At 39.9% G+C, this 20,912-nt stretch overlaps 1 long non-coding RNA gene across 1 annotated transcript; it reads left to right on the top strand.

Moving 5' to 3' along the window:
• Window positions 1–7,361: 7,361 nt before the first annotated feature.
• On the top strand, window positions 7,362–20,656 carry LOC118164106. Its single transcript, XR_004749343.1, has 3 exons — window positions 7,362–7,414; window positions 18,739–18,858; window positions 20,076–20,656. It is a non-coding gene; the product is annotated as an uncharacterized LOC118164106 (long non-coding RNA).
• The last annotated feature ends 256 nt before the right edge of the window (window positions 20,657–20,912 follow it).

The raw sequence follows: 20,912 nt of genomic DNA, 5'->3' as shown, positions 1-20,912 counted from the left end.
TTTTTTTTTTTTTTTTTTTTTTTTTTTTTTTTTTTTTTTATGGCGAGGTGCTTTATAACAGTGTTGCACTTTGGTTCACTGCTCATAGGAAAGCTTTGAGTCCACAGGTTTGTATAACAAAGCAAACTGGCCAAAGGTCAGGGCTGGCAACATGGGAGCAATGCCAGCTGTTGGCAGTCCAAGTATTATCCGTAGTCACGTCCTGATGTAAAAAATATTCAACTTCTGTAAATGTGAACCTTGCCAACTGTACTAGTGGCCGCTTTCTGAGCAGTCACCTTTCTGAGAGGTGATTTTTCCTGTGAGGGGAGACCTGAGGAGGGAGACAACCACTGAGCTCTCTGGGAGCCAAAGGGAACTCAGCCACATCCCCATGATAACAGTTGTGTAACTCATTATTTAAGGTGTTGTCATCAGTATTGTGAGGGCACAAAGGGAAACAGAAAGATATATTAAGCCTGTCTGATACGGTGACTGTACTGAAAAGAACAAAGAGCATCTCATGTTGTCTAGAGTTAGATGCCTAGGGTAGGATTTGTCTTGCTTAGCTTTATATGTCTGTCAAGTCAGTCATCTGTATCTGAGCTAGACAACTTTGGCTGTCTGCATAGTCAGTTGAGGAGAACAGGAGCTTCCAGAGGGCAAATCACTCAGTCTTACTTTAGACACCCATAGCAGTCAAAATGAGGACCCAGCATCTACACTGTAAGCATTCATGGTTTTCACTATATATTGCTTCCAGTTTGGTCCCAGGGAGAGAACATCCACCAGCCACCAAAGCACATTTTCAGGAGTCTTGGGATTCATGCAGCCCAAGATGGTTTGCAGTATGATAGCATGCAGTCTGGGGGGGCAACTGGGAGATCCATTTCCAAAGCATACTCCTGATCTAGGCAGAGGTACAAATGTAAACACATGCAATCTCTTTATAGAAGAGATGGCTTTGGATAGGCATCGAGTAAAGTTCATTGCCAGGGAGGATATTCTCATTTGGTCCTTATCTACTACAGTCAAGTGTGGGTGATCTGATTGCTTTATATTTGCACTGAGGAAATACTTCTCATAGTAGCAAATATTCATTAAGAAATAATATTTCAAAGACAAGAATGGTCTTTGAGGAAAGGAGATTTCTAACTTTGCATTCAGAAGATTCTTTTTCTATGCACACAGAGACATCCTGATTTGACACCCATGACATCCATTTTTAGTCAGTGTTATTACTGATATAAATTAATATGAGTGCTATTTACATTTTACTTATGGCAGGTGTGGCCCAAACAGGAAGATGGGAAGTGGGGAGTGAAGTACACAGGTTAATCCTTGATTTATTTTCATTTATCTACTACCGTGACCAAATATTTTTGACAGTATTCCAGATGCACTAAATGTTCAACAATTGCAAAGATTGTTGACCATATATCTGCACAGAGGGACTGATACCACAGGGCAGAAGGAAGAGCAATATCAAACATGGTGGTAGAAAGGTAAATAAGTGTATCTTTGAAAGCTGGTTTTACACACACACAGTTATTCTGAGTTGTTTTATACTCCCTACAAATACTTAAATGACTATTGCTCTGTGTCTGTGTTTAGGGGAACTCTTGTTCCTGTTACTACGCATCGTTGATCAGGTTTCAGCTGACAAAATCCTCAGTATTGAGAGGAAAGGTAATTTTTACCCTTTCACAGATGCCATACTGATTTTGCATAGTCCTGGAGTAGTCCCTCACTTAGCCCCAAGCTTCCTCTGTGAGAACGCAGGAAGGTGGCCACTGTAAAGAGGGCACAGTCTGAGTCAGCAACTGAGGCTCCTACACAGGCAAGAACAGCACAAGAACCAAATGCACCAAGATTCTCAACAGTTTTCTAGAATTAGCACTTTAAAAAGATATTAAATCTCAGTTAAACTGAAGGGGAGACTTGAAGCATGTGGATTTGAAGCTGTGTGTTGATACCTCAAACTGACTAGCAGCAGGCGGACATTTGCATGGTGCACAGGCTCCAAGCTGTGAGTGTGGAATCACCTAGTGTCACGTGCTCTGTGCCAGAACAGTTGGGAATCTCTTGGGAAGTCTTTTGTTCTAACATTATTTAAGATATGGGCTCAATAATGTTCTTAATGACAATACCTAAAATGTACAAAGGGTCAATCACCCTGTAAAGGAACAGGAAATAGTTGCAAAATATGTGGGGAGGGGCTAGTGTTAAAGAAGTCCAAGGAAATGTGTTGCCCCAAGTTACCACTGATGTCTTCTGTGACTAATGCATTATTGTTCATAGAACAGTACAGATTATACACCTACCCATGCCGCTTAATGGGGTACTGAACCAAGCACTTCCATATCTTAAAGAAAAGTGTTCTTTTTCTCCTGAAGTTTATATGTGATTGAAGGGAAAACTTCTGATCCCTGAACTCACAGAATCTCTGGGAAAGCAGTAAGATATGAAATGGTGAGTCACAAAGAAACACTCTTGTATTTCAGTAGCAAACATTTGTTGTCAGTGCAGAAAAATAGAGCTGGCACTGTACAACTTCAAATTTGCAGATGTGCTCTTGCACTTCAAGTTGCCTGAATGCATTTGCAATAAAAGTCAGGTAGGCCGACAGAGTAGGAGTTCCTTTGAAAAGTGCAAGTGTTGCACAGGGAGAAGAAGAATGTTTTAAAGGGCTATCTAAACAATAAAAGGAAAAAAAGCTTAGTGTATGAGAAAGTGGATGTAGCACCACTACAAGGAAATTGCATGGTAACACATCTAGGCTAGGACACTCCTGCCTGAAGCTGTAAGAAGCAAAGCAGCTAGAAATGTAATTGGAAAAACATCTAGATCTTCTATGTGGGAAAAAGGAATGGATTTGTTTGTTTGTTTTTGAGTTTTGGAGAATTGTAGCAACATATTGGAATGACAATCAGAAATACGAGTCTGGGCAGTAGGCAAAAGGTCAGAAGTGAAGAGAGAGGTTTGTGAGTCACCATTTAGGTAGCACCTGGAACACATGAGGCCATGAAGAACTGTACAAACGGGTGTACATACTGAATCTTCCTCCTCCTTCATCTTTCAGTTGGATGGATTTATTCCATCTCAAAGCCAGGGTTTCTTTAAGGCCCTGCTTGTCTTCTGCCTACCTTCAGCATGCCCTTCTTAGATCCCGTGCCTTTGCATTTACACTAGGGACATAGACAGCCTTCACACTCCCGAGTGTCTCAAACTAGCTAATGTTTACGCAGAAATATCAGTTATAACATCTGAAGCAGCTCTTCCTCCACACAAAAAGTAAGATATTGAGGTCAAAACTGCCATTCTGAATAGTGCTGTGTAAACATGCTGTGTGAACCCACAGCTGGCATTGTAAGCAGGAACATCTCCCAGCCATACTTCACCGCCACGAAAAGAGGAGAGGTAAGCAGCACCTGCCTTTCTGCTTCTCACATGCAGGAAACTCAGCTATATTATCAACAGCATACTTTCACAGCAATTAAATCAAGGTTTTAAAGCAATGCTCAAATTTGTTATGGCTTGTCACGTGGTGGAAAATCTGATTGGCAAATCCCTTTTCTAAACTTCTCAGGAATTATGAATGTGTTTTAAAGAGTTACATGTGAAAAAATGCCCTTAATTTTTTGTGTGACTTTGATGTAAACTCCTCTCCTGCTTGTTGTTTTTATATGTTCGTGTTTATATGTTCATCTATGTAGACTGCAAAACGGGAACCATTATTTTTTCTGTACTTATTAGTTGTAAGAAATTTGATGCTGTGGTTCAGATTTCAGGCCACAGGGCCTGGAAACCTAAGCATATGCCAACTCACATTAGTTTCTAGAGACCCATTAGATGGTCATTTCTTGAAGAGAAGTAAGCCCTCCTGATCCATCTCTTTCTTGGAACAGCTTTCATATACATACACAGTCTGAAAGAAAACAAATCCTACATGTGCAAGTTTATGGAAGAAGGTCACGACATTTCCACCAAAAGGACATGATCCTGTTCCTGTTGAGATTACTAGTTAAATTCCCATCAGCTTCAGACAGAGTTAAGGTGGAATGTGAACAAAATCCAGAATAGCTCCCTTGGCTGCCTAATAAATTTTATGCAGTTAATGTTGTTAATGTTTTTAGAAATTTGGATTTTAGACAAATGATAGAGATAACTGGGAAGTGGAGGAGCTAGAAGAGAAACAGAGAGAACTGTTTTGTCTAGACCAAAGGAATGCTGTTACAATGTGTTCTTTAAATAATAAATTAACATTGTGAGTTGAAATCAAATGAAAATGTTTTTGTTTCTCAATGTCTGTTTGCAAAGACCAATTTGTTTGCATCTTTCTTCCCATAAAATGGATGTTTCATCAGAATACAAATGTTCTTGTGCAAAACTGCTGCCCTCCTGTACTGCGTTTTAAGCAAGCAAACTTTTCACGTAATTGATAAGCTTTGTTTATTTGTTTATCATTTTGATACTCCAAACATATATAAAATACATCATCAAGAAACAGAAACAGATGTTCCTCTTCTGTTGAGTGTAAAAATTCAGCATAAAGAAGATACTGCAAATCCCATGCTGGTCATGAGGGTTTTGTGGGATGAGGATAGTCTCTGAAGGCAAAGAAAATGACAGAGTACAAGGATCAGGGTTTTGATCCTTGGGTTGGACTAGATTTATTTATGAGAGTCCAGATACAGGACAAAGGTCAGTGAGAAGGATAATTTTACCCACATGGAACTACCATGACACAAGTAGAGCAATCCAGGTGCCCAGAGGAGGGTATCAAGGACATAAACACAGACATGTCTAACAACAGACCCCTTTGGAGCAGCAGCAGGAGGTCAAATGATATGGCCAAAAGTCACCTTGGATGCCTGTGAGCAGGCAGTTGAACTGCTTCTGGGGCAGTTTGGCTTCCCCACTTCCTGCCTTCTGACTGCTCCCTTGACTGCTGAGCCCTTGGCAGCAGCACAGGAAGGTTAAGGGACAGTCTGATTTTCTGTAGAATAACCCAGTCCTAAAGAAAATCAAGTCAGCTTTTGGGTCACCATGGGCTGGGGAGGCACAGAAGTACAAGTGGAGGTTTTGACTGTCTGTTGCCAGAGAAGTAATTAGGCCAAAGCCAAGCAAGCAGCAACTCTTTTAACTCACAGTTTATTCTTCATCTTTTAATTGTGTCTGTTAATTGGGGTGTTTGTATGGCTGTGGTCTCATCAAACCCAACCTCAGATTTCCCACTGGCTCTGATATGAATTTTGCATTGTCCAATGGAAGCCTTAATGCTAAATGGAGAAACCTCTTCTAAGAGGGCAAAGGACTAACTAGAGAGAATATATGACAAACACTCCTATTTTCTCAGTTTGAATATATATGTAGACACTGTATTTTTAGGTATTTTTTTATTCCTGACCTGTCCTACTTGAAGCTGAGTTTCTCCAGCTGGATATCCTCAGCTTCCCACCATGGAAATCTGAAAAAAAAAAAAAAAAAGAAAAAAAAGCCTAAAATAAGGCTCTAATTCAATTACTGTGAGTACAGCAAGATCTACAAGGCTATCTAGCTTGACCATTAAATTGTATTACATGCAGACTACAAAGGGAGAAAGCAGGGGACAGGAAATGAGACTTTATGTATCGGCTTCCATAGTATTGGATTGTGCATTTCTAACCCAGACAAATTAGGCAATCCAGTGGGCAAATTCAGCATCATCTTGTTAAGAGCTTGTTTTCAATGCAGTTCCTAGAGTGCTTTAGGACCCAGACAAATAGAGGCTCTTCAGTTGTTAACCACTCAGTGGGCTGTACACTGTGCTGACTTCACTAGCTGCTTCAATTTGTTCTAGCTCAGTCCCAGAGAGAAAAAATGGCAGCATAACCAACTTCAGGAAGCTAGCTATTTGGATGAAAACAGACAGTAACATGAAGATGCAATGGGTCTATTTTAAACAGAGAATCAAAAATACTTAATGGTCTGAATCTCTTCCATCAATGTGCCTTTACTATTATTTCTTGGTGTTGTGTGGCATAAATAACCTCCGGGACTGTCAAATTGTAAAGTGATTTTGTGTTGGTAGTATCATCATTTCCTGTATCTGTGACTACTTCCTTCTGATCGATGGTGGAAATGCTTGAGGAAGTTTGGGGTCAAACACATGGGATGACTTCAATTGGCTGATTAAGCAAGTTATCACTGAGGATGACATTCCAGCCTGAGGTGGTTCCTCATATATGAATGAATGTGTAATGTCAAGAGATTTGCTAGAGGTTATAAGCACAAAATGACCCAATCAGGAAGTCGTGTCACGCCTTCATTTTGCATAATTTGCTCCTAGAGTTTCAGTGGTTTATGACACCAACACAGATGAAGGTGTTAGAATGCAAACTTCCTTTAATTAGGCAAAACAAAAACAGCACTGTAGTCCAGGGCTTCCAGAGGCATTTAATATCTCGCAATTGTGGGTGATTCAAAATGTCCAGGGATTCATGCTATGTTTATACTGTGAGATAAGTATTTGGGCTTTCCACATATTTCTTCTTTCTGTTCCTCTCCCCATCCTTCAGTTTCCTCCCTCCTGTGTCCTCTTAGCAATTACATGCCACTTGGACGATCCTTAAAGCACCAAAAGCCATTCCTTGAAGCTGTTACAACAGGGGAAGTAGGTCCAGGATACATGATCCAAGGTCAAAACCAGTGGCAATTGGCAGGGGCTGCTTTTTACTCATCCCCATTTTGGCTACTTTTATTGTCTTTTGATGCTTTAATCAAAGTATTTCTGCTGGCTGGCATGCATTTCCAAGCTGGCTGCTAAGGACATTTAGTTTAGGCAAAGTGTCTTATCTGTTTTTTTTTTTCCTACGTCAGCAAGTGGGGAAAATCCCACCCATACCAAATATTTAGAATACCCTATCTTTTTATTTGCATTGAGCATCCTTTGTTTGGGACTCTGAAGAGCTATGTGAATCAGGAAGAGGAAGAGCCGAGACAGACAGACTGGGACTGTACAGGGAACTGAGGAAACTAAAAAGAAGAACGTGTCCTGTGTTGTGTCCTGATTTGGCTTTGGGGTAGTAAGTGCTGATTTATTCTCTGAAACTTGGACAGGAACTGCACGTATGTCAGCCAGAAGAGTTTGGAATATCTGGGCAGCACCTGTGGATTAGTTTGCTTTTTTATATGTGCTGGTTTCAAGTCATCCAGCTCTACAAGAATCGCAGACCCTGTTACTGTGGTTGAAGTCATGGGGGGGACTTTTTGGTGTGCCCCCATTTCAATTAGAGGAGTACTTCTCATTGTGTTAAATGCTCACTGGTGTTTTTAAAGGAATGCATTTTTATTTTTTATTTTTTTTGCAAATGGTTAGAGTATGGTTTTCATTTCCACTGAATTAACTTTGTGTTGGTCTACCGGTGTAAAAGGCTCTTCACATGATTCTAAAGTAGTTTATACATTACAAATTTGTCATCTCAAATGTCTGAGAGGTAATCACAGTAATGGAAGATCTGACTCTAAAAACGTACTTTTAAAATGGAAGGATTTTTTCTTAACCAATTAAAAAAAAGTACGTTGCAAGAAATGTTCTGAACTTTTGAGGAGAGGTTTTAAAATAGTAGTTATGGATACCTGGTAATTACCTCAAATTCACTTTCAGTGGGACAGAGCACACACTGTACAGGGTTAAGCCAGTAATAGCAGGCAGATAAAGGTTAATAAATCAATCCATTAAGATTGGGCATTTGGTGTTTAGGTGATGCTTACTATGATAGTAGACATTTAAGTCCATGTGAATAACTGTGACTATGGCACTATGGAATTCCAGCCTTAGTTCCATATCAAATCACTTTTGGTTACAGATGAAAGGATGAGGCTACTTCTCAAACAGGCACATAAATTCACAATGGGCAACTGAGGCTATAATGACGCTTTGTCACCTGATATCAAGATAGTGTAAGCCAGATCCTGCCTTCAGATACTAGAATGCATATTTGTCATCTTAAAACTTTGTCACTGTTCCTTGGTATGTGGCATCACTCTGATCAGATTGTATCTTCAAGCACAATTTAGGCAATCTTCACAGCAGCTTGCACAAGATAAAATCTGTTTAGGAGTACTTTCTGAAAGTTTTGCATCGGATGAAGTGAGGGACACCTATGTCTCTAGCTACTTAGCTATGGTATTATAGCTCTTCTGCATATTTTTCATTATTCCCTTTATTAGCATCACAATCAACACTAAATACCATTTGGGCTATTTTGATAAGAGGAAAAAAAGTTTTTTTTTTTTTTTTTTTTTTTTTTTTTTTTTATCCAGTCATTTTCCTGGCTGTAGCAATTTTTGAGCAATGTATGCACAAAATATAGATGTTGAGAATGACTGAGTGATGGTGAAAGCACAGCCTGTGGAAATAGGCACAAAGAATTTCCCTAGGCAGATGGAAATAACATTTATGAATGGAGAATCTGTATCAATGATTAATACAAGGCTTGGCTGAGACCACTTCTATCACTAAATATCACCTCCTGTTAGCACAAGATACCCATTTAAATGCACCTGTGAGCTCTTAAGAGAGAAACTGTCTAATGAACAGTCTGGTGGATCACCAAGGCTAAACTTGCTGCTTGGAGAGGGAGGGGGTGGTGGGGGAGGGGCTGGAGATGTGCTTGAGCACACTAAATCCACGTTGTATAAGACCTGTCTATAGTTTGCCTTTTGAGAATCATTCAAAGGTTTGACCAGGAACACAAAACACCAGGACAGGCTATTTAGTTTGGACAACTCTTATGAGAACATTGGATTTAGAAGAAGGTCACTTCTAGGGATGAGAACATTGAGCATTTTCACCAAACCCCAGGCATACAAACCTAGCATGTAGCTAGACTAGGCATTGGGCGGTTTCCTGTATTGTTCAGGTACCTGTTTTCATTAGTATCCTCCCTAGCCTGATATATCCTTTGGAATTGTGTGGGGGGAGGAGGAGGGGGGGGAGGCTTCAGGCTCTTACATATACTTTGAGCCTTTATCTGGGACATGGCTTGTGAATTGTGTCCAGGCTCTCCCTGTCTTCCAAAATTAGCCATGGTATGTTCTTTGTCCATATTTTCTTGCCAAGGAAATGCAAGGCTTTGGGCTCTGGTTGAAACTTCCCCTCCTACAACCCAAGGAGGTGCCCTAGTCACAATATTTCATGCAGTTCAGAAGATTATATCTTCCCACCTTCCTTCTGCAGCTAGGCCATGGTGAAGGCATCACTGCAGTACCTCAGGGACTGAGGAAGAAGCTGTGTCCCTACCCAGTGGTTATATCCACCTGCCAGACAGGGCACCACTGGATTACAGACCCAGCTCCGTTAAACGTCTCTCATCATATGTTTGAACCTTGATAGCTAAGGAATAAACACCAACACTAGGAAATCCATGATAACTCTACTCCTATAAAGCACTGAGTGCAAACTCCACTCACTAAAGATCTGGCCTGCAGTCTCCTTTCTTTGCTTCCCTTTCTTGTGAATTTTGAGCTAATCCAGTATCCACTAAATAAATGGGAACCTTTCCATCAGCTTGCATGGACATTAGATCAGGCACCATCTGACTGGAAAAAGTGACCTTACGCTTCTAATAACACAGATATTATGAATAGCTTGGCTTTAAGTGGTGCTTTTTGGCAGAAAACATTGTGTAGTTTTAACCTCTGTGTGAAGGAATTGCTTTTACCAACCCCTGAAAAGCAACCACATGTGGGGAGAAATGTGACTGCAATTAAGCAGTACAAAGCAAAATTATATTATGATAGCACGTCCCTCCAGTTCATGAAGCTCCAGGCAGTAAATGACAGCAAAGACGTGCTGCAAAGCAAGGTGAAAAGCATGACCTCCATTATTTTTGAAATCTGAATTAGTTGCCTGTGTTGGCATTTTGTCTAGAAAAGGTCATTAAGTATTTTTTTTTTTCCTTTCTTTCCTTCTTGTGTCTCCAGTATAAAATTTAATTTCTGAGCAAGTTCAGTTTCAACTGTCCTGTTAATCTTGCTATGGTATTTCTCATTTCATCCCTGTCTGCCTTTGTAAAGGAATATTAAGTGAAATGAATGATCAGTCTGTGTGCAAGTCTACTGCACAGTGACACATTTTTCAATAGGCTGTATTTGAAACATTCTTTATATTTTGCAGTCAAAGGATGAAGAAATATTTATAGATTTCAAATTTTGAAACACTTTCCGAATCATTTGCAGGTGGGCTCAAAATCCAAAAGAAATACATCTGCTCTAAAGCAAATTTGTCCCTTGGGAAATTCTAGGACTGGAACAACTTGAAGAAAAAATATCTTTCCTCCCTTATTTGGGAAGCTATGTTCCAGCACGGTAACATTAAACTGTTGGATTATGTGCACCTGTCAACATATGCTTGCTCACTTTCTTCGCTCCCTTAATTTTAACAATTGTTAGTGTTTTTCCTAAAGGTACTGTACTGTGATGAAGAGCTGCTGATTTGAGGTTACACTGATACAAACATGGAGAAAAAGGAGAGCTGCTTCCAAAAAGCTAAAGCAAGACAGAAAAAAGCATCGAATGATTGTAACTGTCCAGGTCATCCACGTGTTTGGACAGCTGAGTGCAAACGCATGAGGTTTGTGTTATGAAGGGGTAGCAGCCACAGGGTACCTATAAAGAGCACTGAGAGGCTGGAAAGAATTTCTGGAAGGGATTTTCAGTTGCAGAATGAAAGCAGTAGGATTTAATTTCAGAGAAAATATTCCAACAGAAGCTAATCCTGCCCTAAATACATGCAATGCAAATGATGTGCGCAAGTACTGGATAGAAAACAAAAGCATTGGCAAAGTTAAAGCATTTAGAGGGTGGGAGGGGTTGTGTCAGTGTTAGATTAGTTCGCTGCAGGCTACTTGCCATACGCCTCCCCAGGTTACTTGTACTGGATTAAAATTTAGTTCTGTAGAACAATCAATTAATGTTATTAATAATGTTATTATGAATCTGACATTAAGGATCAAAACTAAGCAGCTAGGATGTGAATCATCTGCAGGAAAGGGTTGTGAAAAATGTCTCTACTTAGGCAATAACGAAAAACAGAAGAATGACATTTTCCATCAGCTCTGAGCTGAAAGCTTTGTGCAAAATCAGGCAGGACACCAATTCCATTGCTCTTTGTCTTTTTCAGGATATGGATTTCTTATACCTTCCTCATTGGACCTCACACTCGGACTGATTTTTGTTTTGGTTAAACTGGTTTTCAATAGTAAATATTAACCTGTCATCCAGGTTTTCAGCTTCAAGTGAACACAGCTTTGTCTTGTTTAAAACTAGAGTGCATCTGCCAGAGAAAGTCTGTCTCAAAGTTTCCTCGAACTCAATGACAGTACAATAAATCTTTTCACAAATCTAACCAAAACATTTACAACATGAGAAGCAGAGTTACATGTTACAGCACTGACTTCATCAGTCTGCTCTCTTTCCCCCTAGCTACCTTGGTTTCCCCGCTGTTAATCACTAGGGTTTCTAAGCCAGACTAAAGATTTATGGTTGCTGTAGGAGCCCATGCCACCAACCAGTTTTCTCTGAACTCAGACATACTCATTTCTTCTCCACCCATAGAATCTTCATACTTGAGGTGAGGCCTTCTGCTTTTTTTCTGAGGGATTTATATCAAAACACTCAGCTAAGTCCGCCATTCCTTTCTTCACTGCAGACCTGAGGTCATCTGTCATCCGTATATTTCCTTACAAGCCTGGCATTAACCAGGTGCTTCCTGACAGTTGACTTCACATGTACATTGCCTTTCCAGGACTGCTACGCTAACACCAGCCAAGTGCTCTAGGTTCTCTTCAAAGCCCTGGTCACTTGTTTACACAGGGGATTAAACTATACTAAAATTATCATCATTAGTTTATTTATTTATTTATTTATTTACTTATTTTAAGGTGAGGAATTCACATCTGTAGAATGCCACATCACCTTCCTCAGTTTTCACATAAAGTTCATGATATTATATGCTAATATTAATATTTGAAGTAAGTATGCATAATTTATGAGCAATTAGCCTTCTATAACAATGAAAAAATCACTGTATTTTTGTAAAAAGTTAAAATTTTTCTTGTTCTCTTTCCACTAAGACAATTAAATATGAGTTGCCACAGGAACCTAAAGCTCTCCATCATTAACACGAACAGTATTTGGCTATTTTCTGTACTTTTAGAAACTACTCTGAGGAAAGAAATGAGAAAAAAATATTTCACCCACTGAACTTTCTGTGTTTCACATTTATTCAGCTGGAAGGCTGACAAGAAACAATTGTTTCTTCTGAGGGCTCTTTAAGGAGGTTCCCGAATAGTGAAGGGCACAGAGCTGCTCTTTGATGTGCTTCCAACCTGTTACTGAAGGGTCCCATTTTGGGGTGGCTTCACCTTCAAAGGTGGAATCCTACCCTTTGGTGCTGGGAAAGTGAGCCTTTCATCACACGTTGCTTCATACTCTGTCACCAGTACACTCCAACTGTTTTGGACAGCATTGTCACTGTCTATGCCAAAGTATGTTATCTTTTCGCTTGCAGTCAGAGACCTGGACTGGTCTTTATATTAATGAGCCTTTCAAATCCAGTGCTCCAAATCTGCTGGCAGCAGCATCAGTCTCTAAACCATTTCCTTTCCTATGGGTGTTCAGGACACATTCCACATTTTTTTTGTCCCTTCCCTTTAAGTCAATATTTTAAAAATAAATGCTTAGGGAAATTGGACCTTTGGGATTAGGCACAGAGCAAAGGTCACCGGCTGTGAATTCTGCAAGTGAAAGCAGGAGCTGACATTGCCATGGCTACCTGTTGGCCTTTTCTGCTAATACTTGGACAGTTTTCAGTCAGCCAATGTCTTTCTGACTATAACCAGAGCTGAGTTAACAGACATATAAATGTTACTGCGGGCCACAGAGGTAGTATTTTAATGCCTTTAAGAATATGGATACAGGCTAAGATTCTTTAACTATATATTTTTCTCTCCTTTTCATTCACATTTGGTGACACTGACCTTTGGTCTGCTGGGAAGTACTAAATGCACATAGCCTGGCTAGCAGCAATGCTGTAGGTTTGAATGGTGTTGTCTCAGAAGATCTATGATCTATATCAGCTGAGAGGAGACAGAGTTACTGGGGTGCCTTAGGAATCATGATTTACACTTGAAAAGTGAACTGTAGGTTGAATAACAACAATACGTTGCTTCAGCCTGTTAGACTGTGAATAGAAGCTCACAGCAAAATGGGCCATAAAGTTAGGTTGTTTACTGTCAGACTGTACAACACATTGCACAAAACACTGTGTAGAGAACAATCTTTCATTGCTACAGGAAGGGACTAAACGACCAAACCATCTCTAGCACCAGAGTCCATGTCTTGACCAGTTTTTAGCTTGTACAATTGGGATGATTCACCCATCATGAAAATCACTAGAAACTCCCTTTTTCTGGAGAGATTGTTCTTGGCTAACACCTCCTGGCAATATCCGCAGCTGGAGTGACAGAAGTACACCAGAGATTAATGACGTGTGTTCACTTGTGCAATATATCTGTGTAATAATAACCTGTGCTTAGTAAATCAAGCCACCCTGCTCAATATGATAGAAGATCTTTGCTTTAAGAAATCAGCAAGAAAGGAGAACAAAAGTAGAAGCTGGACAAATAAATATCACAGGTTCTTGTGTTATTCCTAGATTTAGACAGTTGTATAGCATAATACAGTGTACAGCTTCTTAAGTGTAGTAAAATCAATAATTTTTAACTCAATACACATCACTTTTGCTGCTGTAGTTAAGGCTTTTTGTGACATCCTGGTTGATGTCACAGTGATCTATTCCTGTCTGAATGAAAGAGGGCAATTTAGGGAGAAAAAAAAAAAAAAAAAAAAAAAAAAAAGTATATGAAACTGATTCTTAGCTTATTCAAAGGTATTCACTGATGTTTACAAGTTTCTAATATTTGAGCTTTAAATGAAGAATTTCATTTCAGTTTTATTATGTGCTAATCAAAATGAAAGTAACAGGGAGGTTATTCAGCTCTTTACCCTCTAATTTACCCCCCTGCCTTTTCATGAAAAAGCAAGAGAGCAAAGCAGGAAAATGGTACAAGGAACACCAAAAATTCCCTCCCTGACCCAACAAAAATGTTCAAATTGAACAAATTTTTGTCTCATTTAAATGAAAAACTGTGTCCAATGTTAGTTTTTTTTTCATTTTTTAAAGTATAAAATTGTTTAAAACAATAATTTCATCCAATGATCATACACCATAATATATCTTCCATCTGATGTAGAAGGTATAAATAACTTTTTTTTTTTTTTTTTTTTTTTTTTTTTAATGGCTGAGGCAAAATCGAGTAGTTTGCAACATACTGTTCTTGAAGGCTAACCTCCCACTACCTTCTACAAGTTTTCTACTGACATGTGGGATATTAGTATATAAGAAATATCATTTACTCTACATTCTGTGAATTGTTTCTCTTTAGCATTGGGAAAGGTAAGCTTTTCTTTAGTAGTTTCAACTGTAATACTATGATATCTCCAAAAAACTTTAGTTGGGATTGAATTCTACAAGGCCGTATTCAGATATTTTCATCTTCTGCTGGGAACTTGAAAAGTGTCTTGTGTTCAAGGCCAGCCTTAAGAAAGTGGGAGCATCAATATGGTCAAGGAAGAGGACAGAGAAGTACACTATTGCTTTGAAAAGAGATTTGCTATGGAAGGTAACATAAAATAGGGAAAAGGTTTGATGATACAAGTGTGTAAAGCAGATCATTGTATCTGATCAACTGTGAGAAAACAGAATTTTTAATGAGAGAACCTATCTTCAGCTCTGACTACTTTCAACAGCTGAGGTAGTTTTTCTTTTTTTTTTCTTTTTTTTTTTTAATGTTTTCTTGTAGAAATCAAATATTTTTTAAAATAAATGCCTTTTTTTTGTCTTTTCTTTCTTTTTTTTTTTTTATTTTTTTTCATCATGAAGACTCTTCAGTGCAATGCGGCAGAGAATAGAAATTCTCACCTACCTATTTTTTAACAAACTGTAGTTGTAAGGCCATGACAACAACTGAACTGAAAAGCACTAATGACTAGTTGAAAGAACTGAGTTCAGTCAGCCAGTAGCACTATGGAAATGTCCTTTGACAAGGTCCTTAATGTTATCACAGGATTTCCTTTTTTAGAGTTAACACAGTATTTTCACTTTTTCCTTAGGTATCTATCCTGGATGTTCCTAAGAAATGTGTGTCTAGTACCTCAATCAATCAGACAACTAGCAGCTTTACCACTTGCTTTGCAATCAAATGGAGCAGGTCTTTTTGGTGGTGGTGTTTTTTTTAAGGAAAAAAAAAATAAAAAATTAAAACTCTCCCTGGACTCTATAATGCTAGTGTCAAATCTCCCACTCATACTGTTGGAGTCAGAGTGTCCTATAGGCGTCCTGAATATTTCTTATTTATGCCCTGCATAAGATAACCCACCAGCTGTTTGTTGGTGGCTTTAAAATGAATTCAAGTAACTTGCTCTGCTAAGCGGGTTGGTCCTTCCTTCTTCCTGTGCTGGGCTTGCCCCACTCACTACAGGCATACAATAAGAAGACTTCTCTGCAACAGATGTTTACAATACATGCAGTAAATAATGGATTTCAATTGTTTATTCAAAGCAAAAAAGACTTTGCAGACCTACCCGCTTTGCATGGCTGGCGTCAGCCTCCCCACACACAGAGTCTCCTAGCTTCCAGGAAGAAGCCCAGGGCATCCTCCTCTCTTGTAAAGTGTTTCTGCCAGAAGCACTTTAAAAATGCCTAGCAAAGAGAAACGTGCAAAATGAAGCATTTCAAAGGAGGAGGGAAATAGAAAAGAGGGGAAAAATAAAGCCCTACAGGAAAAGACTTCAATTTGTCAATTGATGCCTGTTGATAAGGCATTTAGGATCCAGTAAATGGCCACTCCCCAATAGAATTTATCTCAAGAATTAGTAAACATTTATATGAAAGTTAAAGCTGTAACTTTTAAAGTTCTGCTCTAGGGATTCAGCTCTGTTCACTTTGTACCAAAGTATCAAAGAGATAGTCCGCATCATAAAAAGCTTACCATCTGAGAGGTGTAAAGAGACAAAGGGTGGGTTCATTCCTTTGAATTTCTTTCCTTTTTAATTCTGGGAGATAAACCACTGCACAGGAGTAGCTAGTCTGGAGACAGAGGCTCATGACTGTTTCTTGAGTTTTGGTGTGTTTAAAGTGTCTTCCCTTTATCACTGTGCCCAAATATTTGTGGTATTTTTGACTTAATAGAATTGACAGCTTGAGATATGCTGGTCAGCATTGAAAAATTTAGTTACCACTCCCACACCTGTTTTATGATAACATTTGTATCTGGAAGCTATTTTTCCACTTCCAAGTTAGAACTACAAGGACATGGCCATGATGATACTAAGTACTGTTACCTTCTAATTTTGAAGGTCCTGGCTATGGGAGTGGAATTCCTAGCCTTTCCTGAGACACTTATTTTCCCAGTGCAGCAAACAGGGAGTTTAGAGATGGAAAGACTGGATACGCAACACCATAGCCTGGATGAGGAAATGTCATTACTCCTACTTTGGCAAACTACTAGCGGTTAAAGCAGTCATCCAGAAGACAGAGTCAAGTCCCCTCTTGAGGCAGAGGGGATTAGGCTGTCATCTTCCACATCTTCAGAAGATGGTCTATGGCAAGAAAAGAGGTAAGGTGAAGAGTCTCTTGTTCAAGACTAGGCATTAGGAAAGAGCAAGCTCACAAGGAGAGAGCAATCTGAAAGAGCATAACTACCTCACTAACGAGGCAGATGCAAAGATTCTTTTTATTCACAAGTCCTCAATATCTTCTTGGAGTTGGATTTAGCCTGTATTTATTCATATCCTATCATGAATGCAAAACTTGGGATGCTCCCTGTCATACTTGGAAAGTTTTTCTCTGGCATAACCCTAAACTAGTCTCAGCTTTTCTTTCTTTTGCATATTGTTGACGTCATTGTGGTGATCTGATATTCTTCCAATAATATCCTACTTCTTAACACCATAAAGTATTATTACCTCCATGGCAAAAAATAAAAAATAATAAAAAAATCTTTTTTTCTATTTTTTAAACAATTTGGCAAACAAGAAGCCACAAACAGTAAGATACCCATCATGAGAGACCATATATGAAACCTTTCATAAATCTGGCACCCCACTGCTGAGGAAACAGAAACCCACATATTTGAATCATTTCCTAATCTCCTTTTAAGATTAATTTGTGTGAAAGTCTGGCTGCTTTCATGAGCTTTAATATTCACACAGCAATGCATGCAGTGCTAATGCCCTACAGTCACTTTGCAAAATCCCCTTCTTTAACCATGTCTCGGATATTTCTTCCCCAAAGTTCAAGAGTATGGATGAACCTTGCAGGATTTCCAGAAAGACAGCCAGCCTAGGTACCATCAGAAAGTGACTCATATGACATTTGAATTTTCTTTCCTTGCCACTAAGACACAGCCTCCTTTTACCCATAAAAAGCTTGCCTGAGACATTTCTCTGTACCCAACTGCAGTGTCTCAAGGAAAGCAAAGCAGTCTCTGGGCCGACACTATTCAATGCTGTGGTGTTAGACGATAGTGTTTTAAGCCCAGAACAGAAACTAATTAGAAATCAGTGCAGGTTACTGCTGAATGCTGGTCTAATATGCTCTTTTTCCTGAACCAAGGGTCTGAAATCAGACATATTCTGCACTAATCAGAGTGCCTGAATGGCCCCAACATGTATCTTACCACAGGAGCTCCCAAAGGTTTCCTTAAAATAACAACATCACCAACAGCAGGAAAAGGAGAAGCAGCAAAACTGCTCCTAGGCAAGCCCAGGGGAGCAGTACGAGTTGCTCGGCTGTGGAGCAGTGCTTGTACATCCTTGTGAAACAGCTGTCACAACAGGCCATTTGGGAGCCCTTCCTTAATGGATATGACAGCATGTTGCAATAGGGAGCTGCAAAGGTCTAGGGGTCTTGCAGAAGACTAGTGAACAGGGTCCCTCACCCATATACAGTCCTGGAAAGCCACGGGCACAAGAACAAGTAGCTGAAGGGAAGCTAAAGCTGTTGCACTGCAGTGTTGCATACTCAATTTAGCTGAATCAGGCCATCATGTGATTATTAGAAGCAGCCACAGTCTGGGGACAGAAGACAGAAAAATGCCTTTTGTCAGAAAGGTATCACTGGAAAAAAAAAAATTAATTCAACTACATTTCAAAAATCAGGTTTCACAATTATATTTGATGTGCTCACAATATTCTGAATACCTCATGTGAGTATGTTTTCATGTTCCATTATGAAATCAATATATCTGAATGAATCACTAAATTGAATTTAACATGTTAATATTTCATAAACTTTACCTGACACTGTACAGCAACATTCCATCTTAACTGACAGGAATTATTGTTACCTTGGCAAACACATTAGCATTTCAGAAAAACAAAAACAAACAAACAAACAAAAAACACAACAACACTTTATTCTCAATGAAATGCTAAGAATTTCAGTGACATGGGAAGTTTCAGTGTGGTGAGGTTTCATCCCAGTTCAGAATGAAAGCAAATGTCAGATCAGTGTGGATTCTCATGGAACAGGAGTGCCATTCTGGACTGGCTCCCTCGATTGTAATTTGGGGTAGCCCTTATGCTGAGAAAGCGTTGTAAGGTCAGTGAGTGGTAGAACACAACTAGTGACGCCTTTCTTTTTGAAAGCAGCAATACAGCCAGTTAACCAGCTGACAAACAGAAGTAAACAGCTGCTTCCTGAAAAGGGGGGAGAGAGGATCAGAGAAAAGAGATATAAGATCGACAAGTTGAAGCATCCTGAGTCAGCAGGTGAGGTGGCAAAATTTGCTCCTGTCCCCAGAGCCACGAGACTCCACAAGTGCTGACCTGGCCTCACCACTGGCTGAGCACCCACACAGCTGTGGGACAGAAGCTGTATGCACTTCATAGCCACACCGAACCCATGGTGCCCCTGCTGACGCAGGGCCCTTTTAGATAAGAACTGTAGGAAACAGGCAGCCGGGAAGCAACAAGTACAGCTTGCAGCAGCGTCAACCGCAGCTGAACTGCTGCTTACGCCAGCAGACCCCACTGGTGTCTTGAAGGTGCCCCTGCGGGGGTGAGGGTGGCCAGCCCCTGGCCTGCTGAGAAGAGGCTCGGCAGGGAGTTCTGAGTGAAATACCAGCATAAAAAGCAGTGGGTGGTTAAAATAGCAAGGTAGTGTCCTCCTAGGGGCTAAACCAGAGTATTTGAGTGTGATGTGTGTTTCAGCTGCATTAACTGTGCATGTAACAGGGCCGGACAAAACCAAGGTGTATTTCTTGCAGGCTGCTAGGTGAGGAATTGTCCTGGGGTGCTGCTGCTGGCAGCGGACAGTGCAGTGTTGAACCATGTTGGGGGCAACCTACAGGGGGCTGGGTGCTCTCTGCTCTCCTGTGAAAGCTCACAGATGTGAGCGAAGACTTCCTTCCAGCTCAGGTATTCCCAGAAATGGTCTGTATGCCAGCTCACATGCACTTTGACTCCTTAATCCTAAAACTAACACTTCTTCTTTATTATTATCTATCAAAAAAAAAAAAAAAAAGAGTGGCTCGCCTATGCAGATGCTAATGTTGCTTTCCTCTATTTTCTGAAACATTTCAAGCTTTTGATTTTGAAGGAAGAGGAAAAGAGTTTTTTGGCTAAGAGAAAGTGCATTTTTTGCTCTACAGGCAAACTAAAATAGCTCCTGAGTAGGAGCACAGGACACAGTTGCCCCATGTCTATCAAAATACCCTATTCATTTCTCCTTCCTCTCCAGCTTGTGCCTGTAGTGCAGGTTTAATCAAGTCATCTTAATTCTGTCACTCACAAGCTACAATTACACTGTGCCTCACAGAGCCTCCTATCTGAAACTGGACTATAAAGCATGACAAAAAGCCTAATCTTCTCTTCTCTTCTCTGATTCATATCTCCTTGTTTTCTTAGTCACAAACCAAGAACTTTTGGCCTGGATGCTTAACATGACCTTAATTACAAATTGTTATACTCTTCTTCCTGTGGCACAGAAAAACTTTCTCAAGAAGTCCTGGCTGTTGTGGTAACAGAAGTTTCCTAGGAAATCCTAGACAATGCTGAATCACACACATAATCACAGAATGGTTTGCATTGTCAGGAACCTCTGGAGGCCATCTGGTCCAACTCCCAGCTCAAGCAGGGACACCCAGAGCTAGTTGCCCAGGACCATGTTGGGGTGGCTTTTGGAGATCTCCAAGGAGGGAGGTTCCAAAACCTCTCCGGCTAACCTGTGCCAGTGCTCACTCACTCATACAGAGGCAAAGGGGTGCTGTTCCCCTTTCTTCTCAATGAAGCTTTTGAGTCATTGAGGAGGCTTTTTTTTTTTTTTTATTTTTTTTTCCCCACAGAATATGTTCAAGGGAAGAACATTTTCCAACCTTACACCCACAGCATTTCTCATCTTCTGGGCCTGATGTGGAGTAGGGATCTTAGAGTCCATAAATAAAACTATAAAAAGCCAACTTGCTTTGAGATAACACTTTACTGAGTCTGTGAGACAAGAGTTAGAGGAAATAACACACTGCAGAGGATGTCCATGGTGCTCAGGAGAATTTGATAAGAATGCTGCCACCTGGGATTCTCACAATCATCTTGAAATTATTGGATATTGAATTGAATTTTTGAATAAATAATTGAAATTTTCATCTTGAAATTAATGGATAGCTCCAATGTTTGTCTGGGTGAAAGGGACATGAAGGAAACCAATAGCTGTGGTGAGAGGAAGGATGAAAGATCACTGAAGAAGGGCTTCAGATAACGGTCTGTGGCTTGATTTTGTTCTCTGGGTTGCAGTAGTAGCACATGCAGACACCTTACTGCTGGCCTGT

The sequence above is a fragment of the Oxyura jamaicensis genome, chromosome 3 (assembly GCF_011077185.1).
Source record: "Oxyura jamaicensis isolate SHBP4307 breed ruddy duck chromosome 3, BPBGC_Ojam_1.0, whole genome shotgun sequence".
Taxonomy (NCBI): Eukaryota; Metazoa; Chordata; class Aves; order Anseriformes; family Anatidae; genus Oxyura; species Oxyura jamaicensis.
The sequence above is the reverse complement of the archived record's forward strand: the minus strand, read 5'-3'. Positions and strand labels throughout refer to the sequence as shown.